Source organism: Notamacropus eugenii, chromosome 3 (genome assembly GCF_028372415.1).
Source record: "Notamacropus eugenii isolate mMacEug1 chromosome 3, mMacEug1.pri_v2, whole genome shotgun sequence".
NCBI classification, from domain to species: Eukaryota; Metazoa; Chordata; class Mammalia; order Diprotodontia; family Macropodidae; genus Notamacropus; species Notamacropus eugenii.
Window position 1 is genome coordinate 141336635 of NC_092874.1, and position 22664 is coordinate 141359298.

At 36.2% G+C, this 22664-nt stretch overlaps 1 long non-coding RNA gene and 1 pseudogene across 7 annotated transcripts in view; one reads left to right on the top strand and one right to left on the bottom strand.

The window, feature by feature from the left end:
- The window catches only part of LOC140533362 (ribose-phosphate pyrophosphokinase 2 pseudogene), a 52835-nt pseudogene that overhangs the window by 9291 nt on the left and 20880 nt on the right, over nucleotides 1-22664 (top strand). For 2 of the 6 annotated variants that reach the window (XR_011976891.1, XR_011976889.1), the window contains exon 1: nucleotides 6075-6234. The exons of 3 other annotated variants lie outside the window; for them this stretch is intronic. The product of XR_011976891.1 is annotated as a ribose-phosphate pyrophosphokinase 2 pseudogene, transcript variant X5 (transcript). Of the gene's footprint in view, nucleotides 1-6057; nucleotides 6235-22664 lie in introns of those variants that run through there. One more of the 6 variants, XR_011976892.1, reaches the window with a different exon arrangement.
- LOC140533363 (uncharacterized) lies at nucleotides 1547-6025 on the bottom strand. The gene is made up of 2 exons (XR_011976893.1): nucleotides 5712-6025; nucleotides 1547-1772 (listed from the first exon to the last, which is right to left on the bottom strand). It is a non-coding gene; the product is annotated as an uncharacterized lncRNA (long non-coding RNA).

Here is a 22664-nt window from a genome sequence, read left to right on the forward strand (position 1 = left end):
TTGAGTTGAATGCGGACTACTGTCTTACATCTGTAGAAGCTAGGAGAAGAAGAAATTCAATGAAGGTAGAGGTGGTGATTTTAAAACATGGAATACTAAGGGGAGAAAAGACATAAGGTGAACCACTCAGCAAGGGCATTTCTATAGTCATAGGACTACTTTCAGTCTTAGGAGGAAGATCCTTAAGAGACAAAAGAGTACCAAAGCAAGGAAAGTAGGAGGGATCCTCTAACATATCTCATTTATTTTGTGGGCTCTGTCCAGGACAAGATACACTCATTTGGATTGTAGAGGCCAGAAAAAGGAAACATAAGTAAATGCTGTAAATTGTTTTCTTTTTTAAAAATATTAATTCATGACTAACATGGAAATATTTTGCATTATTGCACATGTATATCCTCTATCAAATTTCTTGCCTTTTCAATGAAGGGGGAAGGAGAGAATTTGGATATCAAAATTTTTAAATGCAAATGTTAAAAATATTTTTACATGTATTGCAAAAAGTTTTTGAAATTAAAAAAAATAATGCCCTTATCAACTACTTCATTACCTCAAGGCTTTCCTTGTATGTACTGAGAATTTCTTCAATGTTCTGCTCTTATACAAGATGTGATCACTTTGGTTTTAACAAAAAGTCATTTTGAGTTCCTCCAGCAGAAAACTATTACTTGATTGCTATCACCAACGGTGGTAAACTTCTGCATACTTAGGTGGGCTGGTCCTCTAATAGCAGACGAGCACCAAATTCATCCTTAAAGCCTTTCCAGCTTGGAGATGTCTTTGTCCAATTGTTTTTCTTTGTCACAAGGGAAAGTTCAATATTTTAATTCAAATTCAAATGGTCTCCACTGACATATTTCAAGAGCCCATGGTTGCCTAAATGCCGCAGTGAACAATCAGAGGAATCCTGGTAGGATGGAAAATAATTATCATAGTAGCAGCTAACATTTATATAGTGCTTAAAGATTTGTAAAATATAAGATTTCTAAATATTTATAAATTTTTATTAAGCAAAGATTTATATATAAATAAGTACATATATAGGATACAAAGATTTATAAATATCTCATTTTATTCTCATAACAACCCTGAAAGTAAGGGGTAATATTTTCCCCAATTTTACAAACTGAGACTTTGAGGGGGACCAGCAGTATTAAATGGGTGCCCAGGGTTACACAGCTATTAAACTTCTGAGGCTGAATTGGAATTTCTTTCTTTCTGACTACAGGTCTTGGGCTCTATCCATTACACCAGCCAGCTGAATTAAATTTGAAAGAATTTGCTTGCACTATTGCTTGACCTGAAAGTTGTATGATGAAAACACCTTAACTCATCTTGGCTAAAACTCTCAATCAACAGCTTTATGTCAGTCAGTCAGTCAATGAGCATTTACTAAATGAAAGGCGCTGTGTTAAATGCAGGGGATTCAGAGAAGGTCAACGGGCTCTGCTCTCTCATAGTCCAGTGAGTCGAGTCAACCTTAGACAATTATGAACAACCAAGATATGTAACAGATAAATTGTAAATAATCATTAGAGAAAGGACATTAGAGGAAGAACACAAGGCTTTTACTGTGAATAAGACATCTTCTCCATCATGTCTGAATTTCTTCATTTCCCAGGAGCTGTCCTTTTATTTCTTAGTCTTACAGCACTTTCTAAGATGTAAGATGCAGGTCTTTTCACCACCAATGCAGCTTGTTCCATTAACAACAGCAGTGCAGTTTTTAGGAAAAGGTTTGCAAACTACATAGGAAGTAAGTTTTAGAGAGGCTAAAAAAAAAATTTGAAAAAAGTCTTTAGTAATAACAATTCCACACACATATAGCACTTCAAGATTACAAAGTACCTTTTTTTTTTTTACAACGGTTCTGTGAATTAGGTAGAGCAAATATTTTTATACCCATTTTACAGATGAGGAACAAAGACACTGTCAATTGCCTATGATCACATAGCTGTTAAGAGGCAGAAGCAACTATGAAGTCAGGTCTCTTGTCCCCAAGTGCCTAAAGGGCTGGGGATACAAAGATGAAAATGAAATAGTCTTCACCTTCATGGATCTTACAGTCTATCACGGGAGATGCCCTGTTTAAATATACGCAAAATAAATGCAAGTTAATTTGAGAAGGAGGCACGAGCCCTGGGAGTTGGAAGTAGCTGAGCTGAACTTTGAAGGACTGTGTTACGTGCTGGGAGTAAGAGATAAAAGAGATAAAAAAAGAGATAAAAATGAGACAGTTTCTGCCCTTTCAGTGATGTGATTTCAAGAACTTTGAGAAGGGTCCCTTACCCCCTTAGCTCTCCCACATACTAGATGATGCTTGAAATTCCTTTAACAAGGGGCAACGCCTTACATCCTAAGATTAGAAATAAGGCTAAAAGTAAAAATGTCCCTGAAAGATATAACATAAGCTGTAACCCTCAGATTTATAATAAGGTATAAATAGCTGACACCAGATACTTTTCTGAGAAGAGGTTTTGGTAAGGATGGAGATGAGAAGGACAGTGTGGCTGCAGGGGCAAAGGGCATAGAAAGCAGAGGATGGAGATGTTAAAGACAAACTTTAACAACTTTGCAATTTATATCTTTGAACCAGTCTTGATTGACAGCATTCTTTTTTTCTCCTTTTGATTTAAAATTTTTTATTTATTTGGTATTTTGTTTCTCCAGTTACATGTAAACACAATTTTTAAGATTCATTTTTAAAACTTTGAGTTCCAAATTCTCTCCCTTCTTCCCTTTCCACACCCCCCCCTCGCCCCACCATTGAGAAGGCAAACAATTCTATATAGGCTATTCATATGTCGTCATGCAAAACATTTCCATAATAGTTATGTTGTCAAAGAAAAAGTAGACCCAAAGCAAAACCCTCAAGAAAAATAAAGTGAATCTATATTCAGTCTATATTCAGATACCATCACTTCTTTCTCTGGGGATGGATAGTAATATTTTTACATTCTTCAGAGTTGCCTTGGATCACCGTATTGCTGAGAAGAGCTAAATCATTTACAACTCTTACAATGTTGCTGTTACTTTGTACACAGTACATTTTACTTTGCATCAGACCATGCAAGTCTTTCTAGGTTTTTCTGAGAGCACCCCGCTCACCGTTTCTTATAGCACAATAGTATTCCATTATAACCACATACTACACTTTGTTCAGCCATTCCCCAATTGATGGGCATCCCCTCAATTTCTAATTCTTTGCCCCCAGAAAAAAGTTACTATAAATATTTTTGTATATGTAAGTCCTTTTTTAAAATCTCTTTTGGGATACAGAACTAGTAGTGGTATTGCTAGGTCAAAGGTTTTATTATTGTTTTTATAACCCTTTGGACATAGTTCTGAAGTGCTCTACAGAATGGTTGAATCAAATCACAACTCAACCAACAGTGCATTAATGTTTCATTTTTCCCACATCTTTAACATTTGGATTGATGACATTCTTAATGGAAAGCAATAGGTTTTTGAAATGGAATTATGGAACCTAAGGGTAGAGTAGATTTCCAGAGATACTGAATCTTTGTTGCAAGAGACCTCACAACATTAGATCGTAGATTCAGAACAGGGGAGGTCAGCTAGCCCTTAATTTTGCACATGAAGAAACTGAGGCCTATTGAGGTTAAAAAAATAGCTGATATTTATTTCGCTGTAGCAGAAGGTGGTACTGTTGAGAACAAATTAAACTGGCTGACCCACTCTTCACTTCCAGATATAAACCAGGAAAGGGTGAGGTCAAAATGCCCTCTATAGCTCAGAGATTGGACTTTTTTCTTTAGTCCCTTCTTCTCCTTCCTTCTCTTTTCCTTCCATTGCCGAAATAGCTTAGCCACAGGGCCCCATAACTCCTTTAGAGGCAGTGAATCAGCAGTAAAAGTTTGGCTCCTTTAGTCTTAGGTAGTGAAAGGTCTCAAATTCCCTTGTTGAGTTCTGCTTTTGAGAGCTTATAGAGTTGTAACAAAAATAGATGATAGATATCTCATAAAACAAGTCCCCAGTTACAGATTCTCTAACAGGAGCCAAGGATTGGGACCCCAGACCTGAACTAAAAAAGCTTTCTAGTCAATTGACTGAACACCCAGAGCTCTCCTACTGCACACTCATGCTGCAAACTAATATACACAAGGAAATACTTGTCTGCGTTGACCACAGATGTTTTTGAAAAATAAAACTTGGTCAGTAAAAAACATACTTACGGCAGAAAAAAACAACACATCTCACTGAAGGGAAAAGGAGAGGGTGATAAGGACAATTCCTCCACACTCACTGGAAAAGCATGTGCATAAGACCAGAATTTCATAGGCAAGTTATAGGGATCAAATCAGAGAAATCTATAACTCTCCAATATCACCTATTGTTTCCCTTTCATCACCCTACTATTTCTCATAATTGGAGTACACAAAGAAAAAAGTGTATACAAATAGAGGAGAGAGTAGAAGAAGTGAACATTTCAAATAGTTTCATTGTTATCTGAACTGGGCAAAGGAGTTTATATAGCCATATGTAGGGTTTGCTATAGAAATAATCTTTTTATATAGTTTCCACTCCAGCCAAACAGAGCTATTCACAGTTCCCAGATTTCATCCCACCTTTTTCCATTTCTATGCCTTTCCTGTTGCAAATCCCATACTTCCTATCCTTCTAGGCTTGCCTCGTGTGGTATATTCACCATGAACACCCATCCTTCTCCTCCTATTTTTCCCTTCCCCTCAAATTCCCCCTTTCCCTTAGAAATGATCCTTCCCTTCTTGAATTTTTCTCAGGCCATACTGCTTGACTTTTCCAATGAATCTAATCATTTTTGATGGTATTGTCTCACTCTTACCAGACAGTAAGCTTTTTGAAGGCAAGAGCTGTGAAGTTTTTTGGGTTTTTTTACACTTAGGCACCTAGAACAGTGTCTTGCATATAGTGTTCACTTTACAAATGTTTCTTGCATTAAAACTAGCAGATCATTACATAGTAAGTCAAGTCAAAAAATCTTTATTTGGCACTTACTATATACCATGCACTAAGGGGGACACAAAAAAAGGCAAAAAGTAGTCTCCACTCTCAAGGAGTTCACAATCTAATGAAGGAGACAACATGCAAATAAACTCTATACAAACAAGATAGAGACAGAATAAATTGAAGACGATAGAGGGAAAGCACAAGGATTAAAGAGAACTGGAAAGGGCTTCTTTTACTTCAAAGTTTGTACGTTGCTTATAAGATCATAGACTTGGAACTAGATGGGATTTCAGAGGACATTTAGTCCAATCCTCTGTTTTATAGATGAGGAAACTGAGGCCCAGGGAAGTTAATTAACTTGCCAAGACCATACAGGTCATTGAGCCAGTTTTTGAATATAGATCATCTGATGACAAATCAACCATGCATCTGCACAGCACCACACGGTATCACTTACATCTTTACATTTCGAGCACCATAGGACCTCACAACAAACATAAGGTTGTTATAATGGGTACCATGATCGTCTCTGTATTATAAATGAGGAGACCAAAAATCAGAGAAGGTAAGTGGCTCGCCATTGTTCACACAGCTCACAAGTTTCTGAAATGGGTTTTGAACTTAGGTCTCACCTGGCCTTTCATTAGATAAAATGATGTGTCAGATTCATTGTTTTAATCAAAATTTTTTTTTATCTGGATAGATAAGGTTTTTTCTTTCTCATATACTTAAATACCTCATTTAATATCATCAGATCTTACCTGAGAAAGGTATCAAGACCAAGAAGAAAAGAGCTAAAAGAAGAAAATTGATCTTCATGGTCAAAGTAGATCAGGCTGGAGAAACCGATGATAAACAAAGACAAACTGAGTTAGGGTTTCAGAATAAAAATTTCTCTACTTAAAGAGATGCCCTAGTTCATCACGATCTTAAATAGTAAGAACATAAGCGAACTTTTAACTGGTGTGTGTTTATTGCTTCATGGTTTTTAATATAATGTGTCAGCTCCTCACTGCACAGCACATACTGCCTCTTATTTCAATGCCCATTGTTACAGACAAGAATACTTACTATTACATACTCAGAAGCCTTTACTCTCCTCAGTTACACTGACCTGTGTCTCCACTCCACATTAGCCATTCCCAAGCATCCTGGACCTCCCTGACAGTTACTTTGTGAATTTGGAAAAGTTAAATAACCACTGAGTTTGTTTCTTCATCTACAAAATGGGGATAACAATATCTGTACTCCAAAGAAGACCCAGAAATATATTTGTCAAATACTGTAAGTAGAGGCTGCATGGTACAATAGATAACTGGCCTCAGAGTCAGGAAGACCTGTTTTCAAATATCACCTCTGACACGTACTGGTAGCGGCTTGACCTTGTCATTTAATCTCTCAGTGTCCCGGGCTGCTTTCTGAGATGCTAAGCTGCGGAATGGTTGCCAATCAGGGAGTTACCTCACTGAGAGTTCTCTAAAACAATGAAATCATAGTTGTGGACCAAAATAAAAATGCAATATAAGTATTTATTATTATTTCCCTCTAATTTCTGACAGGGAAATATCTTTCCTTCTTTCCAAATTCTTCCTATTCTTAATCTCATAGGATCATAGATCAGGAGCTGGAAGAACCTTCAGAGGCAATCTAATGCAACTTTCTAATTTTGTAGATGAGGAAACCAAGACCCAGGGAGTTGAAGTGTTGTGCCCAAGGTCCCACAAGTAGTAAACATTAGAGATAAGATTTAAGCCCAGGTACAATGACTGTAGAGCCTGTACTATGATGTCATAATGATGTCAACATGCTATCAGAAGTTTGGCCAAAATACAAAATTAGGAAAAAAAGACCAATTGGGAAAATCATCCCATTTATCCATTGTTATGCAGTGTCATCAGTTTTTGTTATCACTAACTACACCTAGTGATAGAATATTCTTAATAAAAATAAATGCATTGAGAAAGGCATTTGGAGGCTTTTTATCATTTGTATAAAATCACCATGAAGCAGTTTATTGATCAAACATATTATGGAATGTTAACGGGCTTCTTTAACAAAGGTCAAGTCACTTGGCCTCTGTTATAGCCGTATCTGAGACTTTGATAAAATAATCAATGTAATTTAGAAGGGAAAGGAATCATATACAGACCCTCACAGACTACCAATTTTCACGTTTGGTTTAGCCACAAGTGACATAACACCATTAGTCCCAGAGGACAAATTTTAAAGGAAACTTTGCTCAGGGGTCTGGCTTTAGGAACTGTCTGCGTTGTGGATTTGGGAGGTAAATCATGGACTCGACCAATGGCTGCCTATGGAGATAATTTTCACTTCTTGCATCACACAGCCTTTTTGGAATAACATTTTTTAAAATAGGACCTCTGCTTTCATCAGTGTAGTGAGTTCATGGTGAAGAATTTTCTCCATCAATGCAGGTTAATACTTCCTCTGCAATTTATAATCTTATAGCTATACCTGAGTCATGGAGAGCTTCAGTGACTTGCACATGGTCACAAAGTGAGACTTGAACCTCAGACTTCATGACTCCAAGATCAGCTCTCTATCCATCCACTATAGTATGCTGCCTCTCTTAGAGAAAGAAGTCATATAATATAATGAAGGAATCAAGAATATCTATCACTATTCACAAATGATTAACATGAAGCCCATCTTTTGAAATGCTAGAACTGTCAAGGGTGATTTTTCAAAATGAATAAAACCTAATTAGAAAGAGAATAAAACCAATAGACTTCTTCTGAACAAATTAAATATGCAAAACTTCTGAGCAGTTTATCACTGTATATGATAACAGCAGTAATTTTTCCTTGTGAGGGTTCACATTTATTTTAGAACTTTAAAAATATGTGGAACTACTCTTTTTATTGCATTATGTGATGTAGGAAAGTTGTATGGGTATGAAAACAGTAGCCATAATAACCTCACAGGCTATAACATTTTAAGTAACTTCACTTATTTCTAACACTATATCTGTCACTATTCTTCCTTTAAAAATAGACATCTACTGCCTGAAAACAACCTTTTATAAAATAGATTATATTTTTTTTCCATTAGTTTATATCTCTCCTCCCCTTTGTGGCTAAATGGCTGGAGAAAGCCATCTATAACTGATATCTCCACTTCTCCTCTTATAAACCCTCTGCAGTCTGGCTTCTGCCCTCATCATTTAACTGAAACTGCCTTCTCCAAAGTTACCAATAATCTCACAATTACTATAACACTATACACATACAATAAATTATAATCTTACAATTACTGTATCTATTAGCCTTTTCTCAACTCTGGCTCTTCTTGAACTTTCTACAACACATGACACTGTCAATCACCCTCTTCTTCTAGATACTTTCTCTTCTCTCTGCTTTCATAATACTACCTTCTTTTGATTACCTACCTACCTGTCTGACCACTCTTTTTTGATCTCCTTTGCTGGTCATTCATCCATTTCATGCCTCTTATACATGGATGTCCTAATACTATGTCCTGGGTCTCCTTCCCTTTTCACTCTATCCTATACTTAGTGGACACATCATCTCTCTTGATTCAGTTATCATCTCAGATCTCTATATCCAGTTCTAATCTCTCTGCTGATCTATTGCTATGCATCTACAACTGCTCCTTGGATACCTCAAACTCAACATATATAAAACAGAACTCATTGTCTTTCCCCTATGCCCTCCTTCCCTTATGAACTCTCCTATAACTTCTATTTGGGGGCTCAACAAGTATCTCAGTCAGTATCCATTCTCAGTTCCTCATTGTCCCTCAGCTTACATATTTAGTTCCTTACCAAATCTTGTCATTTCTGTTTCTGTGATATCTCTCCTACATATCTCCTTCTTTCTACTCCTATAGACACAAATAACTTTCTAATTGGTTTTCCTGCCTCACATCTCTCCCTACTCCAATGTATCCTCCATTCATCTACCATGGTGCTTTTTCCAAAGTGTAGTTTTGACCTTGTCACTCCCTGCTCAGAGTTCCAGTGGTTCCCTATTATCTCCAGGATCAAATATAAATTCTTCTGTTTAGTATTTAAAACTTTTCTTAAACTGATCCCTTTCTACCTTTCCAACCTTCTTAAACTTTACTTTCTTCTATATGCTCTAGGATATACTGACCTATTTGTAGCTCCTTGAACATTTGACTTTTGTCTTTCATCTCTTCGCCTTTAGATTGGTTATTCCATATGCTTGGAAGGCTGTGTCTTCTTACCTCTGCCTCTCAGTTTCCTGAGCTTTCTTCAAGATTCAAGTTAAATTCCACTTTATGTAGGAAGCCTTTTTGGATCTCCCTATCCCCTAATGCCTTCTGCTTTTAGATTACTTTTATCTACTCTGTATACCTTTTGTATATACTCATTTATTTAAATGTTGTCTCATTTCAGTGTCTGGTCTTGGATGGTACAGACCATGTTTTTGTCTTTCTTTGCTTAGCACGGTACCTGCAGGGCATATAATGAATGCTTAATAAATGCCTGGTAACTGTCTTACTGATCAATTGGCTTCCATTGTTGAGAGATAGCATGATGCAGTAGAAAGAGTGCTTGGAGTTAAGAGGAGGTGGGGCTTGAATCCCACCTTCAACATTTGTTAGCTGTGTGGCCTTCTCAGAGTGTGAAAAATGGGGTTAATGATAATCACAGGAAGGAGATAAAGTATGTAATATTCATTGCAAACACTAAAGCAGATATTAGAATACTGAAGATAGTTTATTTTTTCCTACCAAGGAGAAAAATATGCTCAAAATTGAGATTCAAACTTACAGCAAAGAAATGACTAAGACTGTGACTAACCAGGTGTTGTGAATCAGGAATCAGGAAGGCATCGCATCACATGTTGGATCGAACACTTAGTAACTTTGGGCAAATCACTTAACCTTCCCAAGCCTTAGTTTCCTCAACTGAAAATTAGTGATAATAGCGTGCGTGCCACAGATTTGTTGTAAGTATCAATTAAAATAATATATGTAAGGTGCTTTACAAACACCAGGTAAATGCAAAGTGTTGTGGTTATTATAGATGTAACACTTTCTGAATTTTGATACATTTTTTAGACAATATTATCTCTCCTGTATCATGACCTTTGCTTACTTTCCCATTGTTCTCTAAGGCATTGGAGTATTTTACATCCCTGGCTTCTCTCTCATAGCATCCAGACTTCGATTCTTGTTTCTTTTACAAAATTATACACAGGAAAGTGGTATGTGTTTATTTACAATGAATGAAAGAGCTGGGCATCATTGCTTCCCCAACAGTCTAATACATAATGCATTTCAGATGGAAAATGAATTAAGTTTAGGTCTGTGGAAGAAAATATTGACTTATGTCATCAATTCTTGAAGCCCAAAATTGTGGAAAGTAAATTAATTTATGAGTGATTCCTTTATTATTTACATGCTCTTCATTAGAACACTAATAAGTAGGTACGGGAAGAAGGCAACATTGGCACGGACTCTAGCCAGAGTCAGATGAAGGAGTTAGCAATACTTGTTTATGTTCTTAAGTGATCATTCTGAAATGTTGTAGTTACCATCCTCTCTGTTACCACAGATTGATGGGCCTTTTACCCTAGAATAGGAGTGAAGAAGACTTGATAATACAAAAGTGACACAAAATGGTGTGCCAAGCTCAAATGTCAGAGAGAAAGATGATGAAGGGACTGCTTCTTGATGAGCTTGGCTGCTAAGTTCTTTCACCTTGCTCCATGATTGGTTAGCCAAAGCCAGAAAGAGTCAGAGCTCCCTGCCAGTGACCAGACAGCTGAGGCTGGGGAAAACACTAATTTTTGTGAGTCCTAATCCACGTCATTTCCTATGAACCACACCTTCGGCTAAACCAAGATACCTAATCTAGAATTTCTGTCATCATCTAAAGACCAGTCCTCCTGGAAATGTGAGTCAAGCTTCCTTTAGAAACTGTGTTGTATTGTTCTCACTATATCGCCTGTTCACAGGGGAGTTGTTGAAGGTCAATAAGCAAATTCAAACTGTGTTTTTCTTACAGCTGGGTTGACAATAGCTTCTTTATTCTCTGGGAGATGTATGAGATCTAGGAGAGTGATTCAGTAAGGGAGCTAGCTTAGGACTGCCTAGCAGCAGTGAGAGCCTAATTGAGGTTGTGTAACATAAATTTGAAATGAACCCATTCAGAACGATTATGTGATTTTCTCACCTTTGTATAGTAGCCTGTGCATAAGAATGAAGGCGGTGGATAGTGGGAGTGACCCAAGGCTGAGATTTGGTAGGGCATAATCAGAGATATAAGGGAGTTAGGGACTCAAGAGAAGAGGACAATGTGGAATTGAACTGGATTTCCAAGGCATAAAGATAAGGAAAAGAAGAGAGAGTGATAAGTGCATAGGGAGATGGCCTGTGAAGGAACTGAGGGTTGGAGAGATTGGAGGTCATGGTATGGACAAAGAGTAGGGTTTGAAATGGAAATGCTGGGAGAGAGATAGAAAGCCAATAAATTACATTCAATTATGAGGATTTTCGAGATCATCACCAACCAATGGAGGTAGTGTATTCATGGATGAGGGCAAGACCAAGGCTGTGACCATTGTTGTGTGTAGCTGAAGTGGGATGGAAAAGTAGGTCATGGAAAGTGACTAGTTTAAGGAACTGAGTAGTTAGGATATTTTGGGTAGAATCAGTAAGAATATTGAAGTCCTCAGGCATGAAGGTAAGATATGGGGAAGTGAGAAACATAGTGAGTAAGGTGCTGAACTTGTGGAGGAAGGAAAGAGAGTGACCTGGGAGTTTGTAGACAATAGCTACTAGGATTTTAATTGAGTGGTAGAAATGAATTGCATGAACTTCAAAAGGAGTAGAGGTTACTGAATGCTGGAGGTAGCACTCCAATCAAAGGATAGGTGAAGGTACACTGGGGATATTATAAAGGTTATTCTTATTTAGATCCATGTTGGTTTAGATGGCTGCTGAGCTCCCTTCTAATTAGGAGAATCTTCTATGATTTCCTGAGCAACAACTCCTGAATTGATGATAATCATGTGAAAGCAAGGTCTATGTCTGTCTGACTATGTATCTATCTTAAAAGACAAAATACTATAGAGAACAGGGTGCTAGACTTAAGAGGCAGGAAGTTATCTGGTTTAAAATTCTACAATTAGATGTCTATCAGTTGTGTCACACTGGGCAAGTCACTTCACCTCTCTGGGTCTCAGTTTCCTCATCTAAAAATGAAGGGGTTGAATTCCATGACTTGTAATGTCCATTCCAGGTCTGAATCTAGGATCCTATGATCTCTGTATTCTCAGAATCATACAGCATATAACCTAGAACAATGCTTCTGAGCACAACGTCCCCCCACCACCACGCACACACAAGAGGTGCTATAAATGATTGATGACAAGAACAACAAAGTTACCTACTGGATATTCTAATTGACTGAAATTTTTTGTCTTTGATCGCATTCAGTCTCTCATCTACCAACAGCCTAATGAATGGCTTAATTCTTCCACCTATCACTAGAATTCATTTCTGAGGTACAAATCAAGTATAGTGCTATTACTGTCTGATATTTGGTAACTGTTGGGTAAGATATGCAAAAATTTGGTTTCATTCTCTCAGATTATGAATTATGCTTTCTCTGAGATATCTGAAAACTAGCTCATAAAGATATAGTTCGTATTATATTTTCTTTTGCAGAACTTGTCTTAACGAGTCATTTTAGACATTGTCATTTTTATATGTTCAACGTGGAGAAAAGTATCCTTTCATTTATCATAAAAAATAGCATTCAAAATGATAGAAGATAATGCCCTAGAATGTGTGAGACAGAAACCTGGAGCCTTTAAAAAAACTATTTGAGTTAGATGTCTAGATCTATGAAACACAAATTATAACCAGGGAGAGAAAGCCCACTGTTGAATTTTAGCATTTGCAAGTGGACATGAATAGCTCTAGGTTGTCCACTCCATTTCTTGTGTCCTCAAATGGCAAATTTATTGAGTCTGAGTGAGAGGGGACCTGAGAAGTCATCTAGCTAAGCTCTTAATTTTTCAGATAAAGAATCCAAGGTCCAAAGAGTTTAATTGGCTTGTCCAAGGTCACTTAGCCAGTTAGTGACAGACTAGGACTAAAAACCAGGATTTTTAATGCTATCTTTCCTATATTGTAATGCTTCGTATCTTGCCACACCATTTGGATAACCATACACTCAGCAATCTGGGATACTGTAATGATCTCAGACAACTCTGTGGAAAACCAGTTAAATGTTTGAGCCCCATCTTGGGTAACCCAACACTGCTCACCATCCTTATGCAGATCTGATTTCTTTCCTATTCTTTCTCCATTAGAATGAATGTAAGCTCATTGTGAGTAGGGATTGTTCAGTACTTTGTATTTATATGTTCAGTGCCTAGTAAGGTTCCTGGCACATAGTAGATGTTTAATAAAACTTATTGATTGATACCTATCTTTCCTCTCATTCCTAATAATTATGAACTTGCCAGGTTGTTTCTATGAGCAGTCAGGTGGTGAAGTGGATAAAAGGCAGAGCCTGGAGTCAGGAAGACTCATCTCCCTGAGTTCAAATCTAGACTTACCAGCTGTGTGACGCTGGGCAAGTCACTTAATGCTGTTGGCCTCAGTTCCTTATCGTAAAATGAGCTGAGAAGGAAATAGAAAACTACTCCAGTATCTTTGCCAAGAAAACCCCAAATGGGGTCACAAAGAACTAGACATGATTGAAACAACTGAACGACAACAACGAAACAACAGGCTGTTCTAAATTTCATCCACCTATTTACCTGAGGATTTCTATGATAAGAAATATACATTGTGACCTCTAGTTTGTCCAGTACAGACCTAGGAAAGTTGGTGCAGTGTGACCTAGAACAGGGGAATGAAAATTTAAAAAAAATATTTTTATTTTTCAAAGGGGGAAATTGACTAGGAGATCCTTTTACATGCTGAAGTAGTGGAGTTTAGACCTGGTCTAAAGTAAAAAAAAATAGTAACCAGCATTCATATGGTAACATTTTTCAGAGCACTGTATGTCCATTATCTCATGTAAGCCTCACAACAACTATGAAGTAGATATCCCTATTCTGTAGTGAAATACAGAGAAGTCAGGTAACTTGCTTGGAGCCATTGAGAATCTGGGGGGTGGGAGTAGGGGATTCACTCTAGATCTCTAGCCTCCAAATTCAGCATTTGATCCACTATACTTAACCTCCTCCTTTTTGTAGAGAATCCATTTCATCTCATACATTAATTTTCATCTCCATTTCAAATATAGCAGGTAGCAAAATATCTAATAGGCAACACAAAAATATAAAGTGGGCAGTGAAAGAAAAAGGTAGATATAATTGGTCTAAGTTAATATGTAGTAATATATATATTTTTAAGAATAGATGAGATTTGTTATGAGGGGGCAGCTGTGAAGATGTCTAGATGAAAGTCCTATAGGGATAGTGTCAAGCTCAAATTAAAAAAAAAAAGGCCTCCGAACCACATGAATTCATGTGGGCTCATGTTGACTTAGAAAACCATATTTTAATATTATCTCTATTACATTATACTTCTACTTATTTTGATAAGCATTTCCCAATTACATTTTCATCTGATTTGACAGCACTTCATAGATTTGCTGGCCTCAAAACTTGATGCCTAGGTCCTAGAGGACCTCAGCTCTTTCCCAAACTTTTCAGTCAAATTTTTTAAATGAATGAGAAGAAAAATAATAAAGAAAATCAAAGAGAAATAGCTAAAAGTTCTTAAGTCAGAAAATGTGATAAAATGTTGATCAACAAATTGCTGAATTGCTTATGCTGTTGCTTGAACGTAGCACTGAGTGAAAGTAATTAGGAACTTCTGAGGAGAGGACAGAAAAAGATTTAAAATTCTAATATTTCTCAGAGTGATATTACTGGCTAGGAGCTCAAGACTGAAAAAGAGAGTTATTGGTTCATTTTTGCAACCTCCCAAATATATTGAACCTTGGCTAGGTCCTTCTGTGATGTCCCCCCCACACACTAATATAGAGTTACTACATATAAAATTAGAATGAGTACATACACTAAGGACACTGGCAGAGTAAGAATTTAACCAAAGAAAAGCAAGGCTGCCTGGGGAAAAATCCAGAAAAGCAATGATATTAAATAGGAAAGAGGAACTATATCCAGAAGGGAGCAGCTCCAAGTCACACAGACATAATTTTGAGAATTACTTGAATGACTGAGACTGAAGTATTGAGCTTTGGGGAGTAAAAGCAATCACAGGAAGGGGCAGCACTGTTTCTCCACCAGGTGACACTCTCCCCTCATCCAAGTTATTATTAGGACCTGGAATAACTGTCTGGACACGGAGAGCTGATAGAGCAGTCCATCCACTGACTACAGCTGTTATTGGGCTGAATTATGTACCATGTATCCTTGTTGATTACAGGATAAGAATGAAATTAGCATCATTCTAGTCATACAGAATGTCCATTCCAACCTGAATGTGGAATTTGAGGGTCCTCTGGGTTAATTTTCATCAGTACAGAGAAAATATATATATACACTGGGGTTCCTTTGGGAAAATAAGTTAACAACAGTGTTTGGGCAGCTATCTGACAGACTGTCAATGAAGCAAGTCATCTACCTTTATCATGGTCTGGTTTCAAAGGAAAGCTGCCAGTCTTCCAGAGGGCAGTAGACCAATGAAACAGCTAGAAAGTCACAGCCCATGATGAGGTATCCCAGTCATAAAAAACCTGGGAAGGGGGCAAAATAAGAGCATCAAACAGCTCTGTCTACCTACTTTACAACTCAGCAAAGAGCCACCACCACTGCTACAAAGCAAATTTCTAAAACGAACACAAGAAGAAATTAATAATTTCAATAGAAATGAGATGAATCATCAAAGAATTTCCATACTGTCTACTCTCTTTTTGCTGCAACTCCAAATTTGGTCCACATAAAGTCATAGCATAATTCTTTCAAACTTTCTAAGGAGAAAAATACATATTATATAGATTATTCATAAATAGAGTAAAAGATAGAAATTACTCAACGCCTAAAGCAAATATGGTGCTCATTTTAAAATCAGATAAATATAACATTTAAAAATGAGGATGACAGATAATTTTCCTCAAGTAAAATAGATAAAAAATTTGGGAGGAGAGGGGTCCAGATCTGTGATTCCTTCAGTTCAAATATGCTAATTAAATATTAACTGGAGAATATTGTATTACACTGCCAAAATTATTCATTACAACCAAGCAGAGTTTATACCAGGTATGCAAGTTTGTTCAACATCAGCAAAATTATCAACATATTAAAAGCATAAATAATAAACTTTTAAAATCTGTATTATATCAATAGAAGCAGAAATACACTTTGATAAAATCTAACATTCACTTATGATTTTTAAAAATGTTAAAAAGCATAAGTATAAAAGGAATTTTCCTAAGCACAATTAAGGGTATCTACATTACTCCTAAAACTAATAAAATATGCAACAAAGAAATAATCAGAAGAATTCCTGCTATTTAAAAAAATTACTTATACCCATTTATTTGTTTGCTCTCTCCTACATCCTAAGTTATACTTAGGGATTGTCAGAAATCCACATGGTTCAAACCATCAAGGGAAAAACCTAAAAATGTGTTTCTAGAGAGCAGGAAGAAAATACAGTACTTTAAATGATCACTTACCTAATTTAACCAATGCTCAGGAAGACAACAGGTGACAGCTTTTCTCTTCTTGATTTTTCTCCCTTTTGTACTTTTTTAAATTTTGCTAAGAGCAGATTGTTTATTTTGATTTTTTTTAAAAAACATTTCTGGAGACCATAGATAGATATTTCAATCAATTATTCATTGTGATAACAAAGTCTTTCACAAACAGCATGCCTCCTTTGCTTCTAGGCTCAGCTTTACAATTTTATTGACTTTAAAATTGAATTTAAAAAAAGCAAAAAACATAGCTATAAATATTTGAGCAGAGATATAGGAACACTGGAAGATTGGTGAGGAAAAAAGCAGAAGTTCAAATGTCCAGGGCATTTCTGAGGATGAGGGCTTTGAGGAAGGGGTGGAGGTTGGGGTACAAAGTGGGTTATGAGCTCAGTTTAGGAGCAGACCTAGGGTAAATGATGGAGAAATATCTCAGTATCTGGATATGTGGGAATGAAGATATTAGGAAGTGTAAATGGGAGAAGGAGGGTAAACGTCAATAAAAAGGTTTTTTTTAATTGTCTGAGATTTGTTACTAGGGTCTTAGAAGAGGCAATGAGATGGTGCAGTGGATGGAGCCCTCAATTTGGAGCCAGGAAGACCTGAATTCAAATATGACCTCAGACAATTATTGAACAAGTCATTTAACCTTTTTGCTTCAGTTTCTTCATCTATCCCAGGATTGTTTGAGAATCAAATAGAATATCTGTAAAGTGCTTAGCACGTAGCAGGCACTATATATAAATGTTAGCTATTATTAGTATTAGCTGGTAGTAAAAGATGGTGGCACAAAAGGTACCAAAGGAGTATATCTCACCCCATAAAAGCTTCAGTAAAGTTCTAAGAATGTAACACCAAGAACAACAATAAACCAAAGGGAAATATATGGCTACAAGTAGTTCCATCCTATCCAAGACAGCACAAAGACAGTGCCAGGACCTGGAGTCCTTGGAGTGGAGACAATATAAGCAGAAGGAAGCTACAGTGTCCAGACAGATGGTTATGGAGCCACAGCAGGAGACAGGACTAGTATGGCAGCTGAGCAACAAACTCTAGACATCTTGTAGGAGTTCTGTCATCAGCCTAATCTCATGCAGGGTCATCTAATAAAGCCCTGGACAGGAAAAAGGACCAACTTCTGTTTGGACATTGTACAAGAAGGGACCGAGATCGAAACTTAAGTCAAACTACTGAGATTTTGAGTCAAAATCCAGGGATTTCTGCAAAAGGCAGGACCCATATCTAGCTACCTCATCCAGAATGGGAAAACCATAGGATCCAGACTAAAGAAGGGTCAGGACCATGCAAACCCTATCCTCCACACAATTGTCAGAGTAATTCTGAAAGCTTAGCTCTGACCATGTCACTCTCCTATTCAAACCCCAGTGGCTCAATATTGTCTCTAGGCCCAAGTACGAACTCCTTTGTTATTGAAAACCTTTCAAAATCTGGCTGTACCTTATCTTTCTATCCTTCCTATACACTACTCTATCTCATGTGCTCTGTCTGGGTCTTTTTCCAGCTAGGTGCTATCCTCTGTTGAACTGGTACCTTTATGTATATCTTGACATGAATCACATCTACTGCTCCCTACTGGGTATTATATCTGCTGCTCCACTTCTCTTTTACATTTCTGGGCTTTTCTAATTTTTCTAATGGTCACTGCTGGACCTTGCTCCCTGAAGGTTATGTCAGTTGTACTTAGTCTTCTAGGGTATAGTGACTAGAAACCCTCTTCTTGATAATGTCAGACTGATAGCTTTTTGTTCACAGTCATAAACTATGAGCTACCACCAGAAAAAAGAAAAACCAAGGAGAATATTCCCAGAACATAAATAAATCTTTTCTTCTAAATTCTATTTAGTTATGTAGCTGGGATCTCAATCCTTTGTGCCAAATAACTATCTCACAGAGTAAGAAATTCTTATGATCTATTCAGGATTTTCATTCAAGTAACTTTGTGTCAAAACAAATAATAATCCTTGCTACAGGGTTGAATGCATCTTGGGAAATAGGAATCGCTGTTACAGATAGAACATCAACTCACTATTAGATTAGGAAATAGCTTTTGTGGAGAAACAACTTTTCATGTAGTAGGGATTTATGTGCTTGATGGTGAGGATGCTCTTATAGTACATTCCTTTGCTGCTTGTTACTGTTTCTTCATTATTTCAGGGAAATATGTTGTCGTTTCCCAAGCTACACCAGAAACTAAGAGCAAGACTGTTAATGGAGGTATCTAATACTGTGCTATGCTCCCAGTCAGAATTTAAATGAGTTTTGAATGCCAAATGAAAGAAACAAGCACACGCAACACTATCAGTCAATAGCAATCTGATTTAATTTGTATTCAATAAGACGAAGGTGTTGACAGTCTTCTCTCTAGCACTTGTGGTTTTCTTCATATTCCTGACAGCAGGATCTTAATTTCATTGCTTTTGCAGCAAAACTCTCTAGCTGGGCTATCTCAATAGATGCATAAAAAGCTTTTGACAAAATACAACACTTATTCCTATCAAAAACACTGGAAAGCATAAAAATAAATGATAAATAGTTTCTATCTAAAACTGTCAGTAAGCATTATTTGCAAGAGGATAAGCTAGAAGCATTCCCAGTAAGATCAGGGATGAAGTAAGGAAGCCCATTATCACCATTGCCATCCAATATTGTACTAGAAATGCTAGCTATAGCAATTAGAGAAAAAAATGAAATTAAAGGAATTAGAATTATCAATGAGGAAATAAAACTATTACTCTTTACAGATGATATGACAATATCCTTAGAGAACCCTAAAGAACTGACTGAAAAATGAGTTGAAATAATTAACAACTTCAGCAAAGTTGCAAGTTATAAAATAAACACACATAAATCATTATATCTTGATATTGTCAACTAAGTCCAGTAGGAGGAGATAGAAAGAGGAATTCTATTTAAAATAGCTGCAGATAATATAAAATAATTGAGAATCTACCTGCCAAGACAAACTCAGGAACTATATGAACACAATTACAAAACATTTTTCACACAAATAAAGTCAGATCTGAACCAATGGAAAAATATTAATTGTTCATGGTTAGGCCAAGCCAATAGAACAAAAATGACAATTCTAAAGAAATTTATTTATTCAATGTCATTCCAATCAATCTACAAGAAAATTTTTATAGAGCTAGTAAAAAAAATCACAAAATTGATCTGGAGGAACCAAGGGTCAAGAATATCAAGGGAATCAATGGAAAAAATATCAAGGAAAGTGACTTAGCACTACCAGATCTCAAGCTGTATTACAAACTGGTAATAATCAAAACAATCTGGTAATAAGAAACAGAATGGTGGACAAGTGGGATAGGTTAGGTACACAGTACACAAGAGTGAATGACTACAGTAATCTAATGTTTGATAAACTCAAAAATCCAAGCTTTTAAAACAAGAATTTAGTATATTTGACAAAGGTTTCTGAGAAAATGGAAAGTAGTTTGTCAGAAAATAAGCATAGACCAACATCTCACACTGTATGCCATGATAAAATAAAAATTGGTACATAATTTAGATATAAGGGGTGATATCATAAGCAAATTAGGGAAACATGAAATATCTTCCCTGTCAGATCTATGGATAAGGGAAGAATTTATTATAAAAAGAAGAGATAGTATTATAGGAAATAAAATGGATAATTTTGATTACATTAAATTAAAAAGTTTTGCACAAAGAAATCCAAATGTAGCCTAGTTTAGGAGGGAAGCAGAAAACTTGAGGAAATTTTTTAAATAGCAAGCCTTTCTGATAAGGACCTCATTTCTCAAATATAGAGAGAACTGAATCAAATATCTAGGAATACAATTTATTCCCCAGTTGATAAACAGTCAAGTGATATGAACAGGCAGTTTTTAAAAGAAGAAATCAAAGCTATTTATAGCAATTGAAGAAAATGCTCTAAATCACTATTGGTCAGAGATATACATATTAAAACAACTCTGAGGGACCACTTCACACCTATTAGATTGGCTAATATGACAGAAAAGGAAAATGACAAATGGTGGATGGGATATGGAAAAATAGGGGAACTAAAGCATTGTTGAGGGAATTGTGAACCAATACAACCAATCTGGAATGATGTCTGAAGGGTTATAAAAATATGCATATCCTTTGATCCAACAATGCCACTAGTAGGTCTGTATTCCAAAGAGATCAAAGAAAAAGAAAAGGACCTATATGTACAAAAATCTTTAAAGCAGTTCTTTTTGTGGTGGCAAAGAATTGGAAATTGAGGGGATGTCTATCAACTGAGGAATGGCTAAATAAGTTGGGTATATGATTGTGATGGAATAATGTCATACCAGAAGAAATGATGAACAGGATGCTTTCAGAAAAGCCTGGGAACTTTTATATGAACTAACTGATATAAAGCAAATTGAGCAGAAGTGAATATTGTATGCAATAACTACAATGTTGTATGATGATCTGTTGTGAATGACTTAGCTATTCTCAGCAATACAATTCTCAGCAAACGTATTAAATGAGCAAACCTGAGAATTTTAAAATAAAATTTTATTTTCTTTTCATGAAGCTCCTCCTCCTCTTCCCTCTCCTTCCCCAATCCCATTGAGAAGATAAGAAAAACAAAACTCTTGTTACAAACATGCATAGTCAAGTAATTCAAGACAATTCTGAAGGATTTATGATAAAAAATGCTGTCCACCTCCAGAGAAAGAACTGATGGAATCTGAATGCAGATTGAAGCATACTTTTTTACTTTCTTATTTTTTCTTGAGGTCTTTTTTTTGGGGGGTTATGTTTTCTTTTACAACATGGTCACAAATATGTATATATGTTTTGCATAACAGCACATGTAAAATCTGTCTCAAATTATTTGCCTTCTCAAGATGAGGGGAAGGGAAAGAGAGAGAGAATTTGAAACTCAAAATTTTAGGAAATGAATGTTAAGATTTGTTTTTACATGTAAACAGAAAAAAATAAAATTTAAAAAAAAAAACAGAACTCTAGCTGGCATGCAGACTTGGGTAAATTTTTTATCATTCTAAAAAGATCTTGGTGAACCTTTCCTCTTTAGTTAATATCTGCTGTTGCTCAATAATTTTTCATTTTCTACAAAGAGAGAGGTAGTAAAAACTTTATTTGCACACATATCACGGTGGTTATCAAGTGGGAAGTAAGTTCTGAAGACACAAATAATGATGAGAAAATGTAGAATTTTTAATGATCACATCAAAAGCTTATGGATTAAGATACTTGGCAGAAGGTTGGATACATCTAGGGAAAGAGGAATCACTATTTGAGGTACAACATCAATTAATTTATCAGATTTTTTTAGAGGAACAACTTTATTTATTTAAAAAACATTATGTTCTGGTGTTCTTTCTCATGTTCTTTTTCAATGTTTTCAAGGGTTATGATCTGGTATAGATTGGATTTTATAAATCCAAGTTCTTTCAGGAAGCTATCTGTGTCAAAACATAGATTGTGAGTTGCAGTCAGGTTTACAAAGCTGAGGAAAGTATTAAATAAGCCAATTTAAGAATTTTAAAATAAAATTTTATTTTATTTTCATGAAACTTTTCTTCCTTTTCCCCCTCCTTCCTTAATCCCACTGAGAAAACAAGAAAAATAAAAGTCCTGTTACAAACATGCATAGTCAAGTAAAAAAGAAAAACCTGTCACACTGGCAATATCTGAAACATGTTCCAATATGCATTTTGAGTTCATCACCTTTCTCTCAGTAGATGGATAGCCTATTTCAACATGAGAATTGTGGTTGATCATTTTGTTGATTAGTGTACTAAGCTTTTCAAAATTTAAACTTTAGGAAAGTATGCAAACTACAGACCAATGATAATGAAGAAGCAGGCAATGAGAGGCAGAATGAAAGAGAGGTATTTGGATGGAAGGGGAAATTATTACCTTTAGTTGGGGAAAAGATAACCAGGGGTTTGGTGATGCTGATATACAAATAAACCACATAATAGGATTCTTCCTTTGCTTTGTCACAAGGCAAGGAATA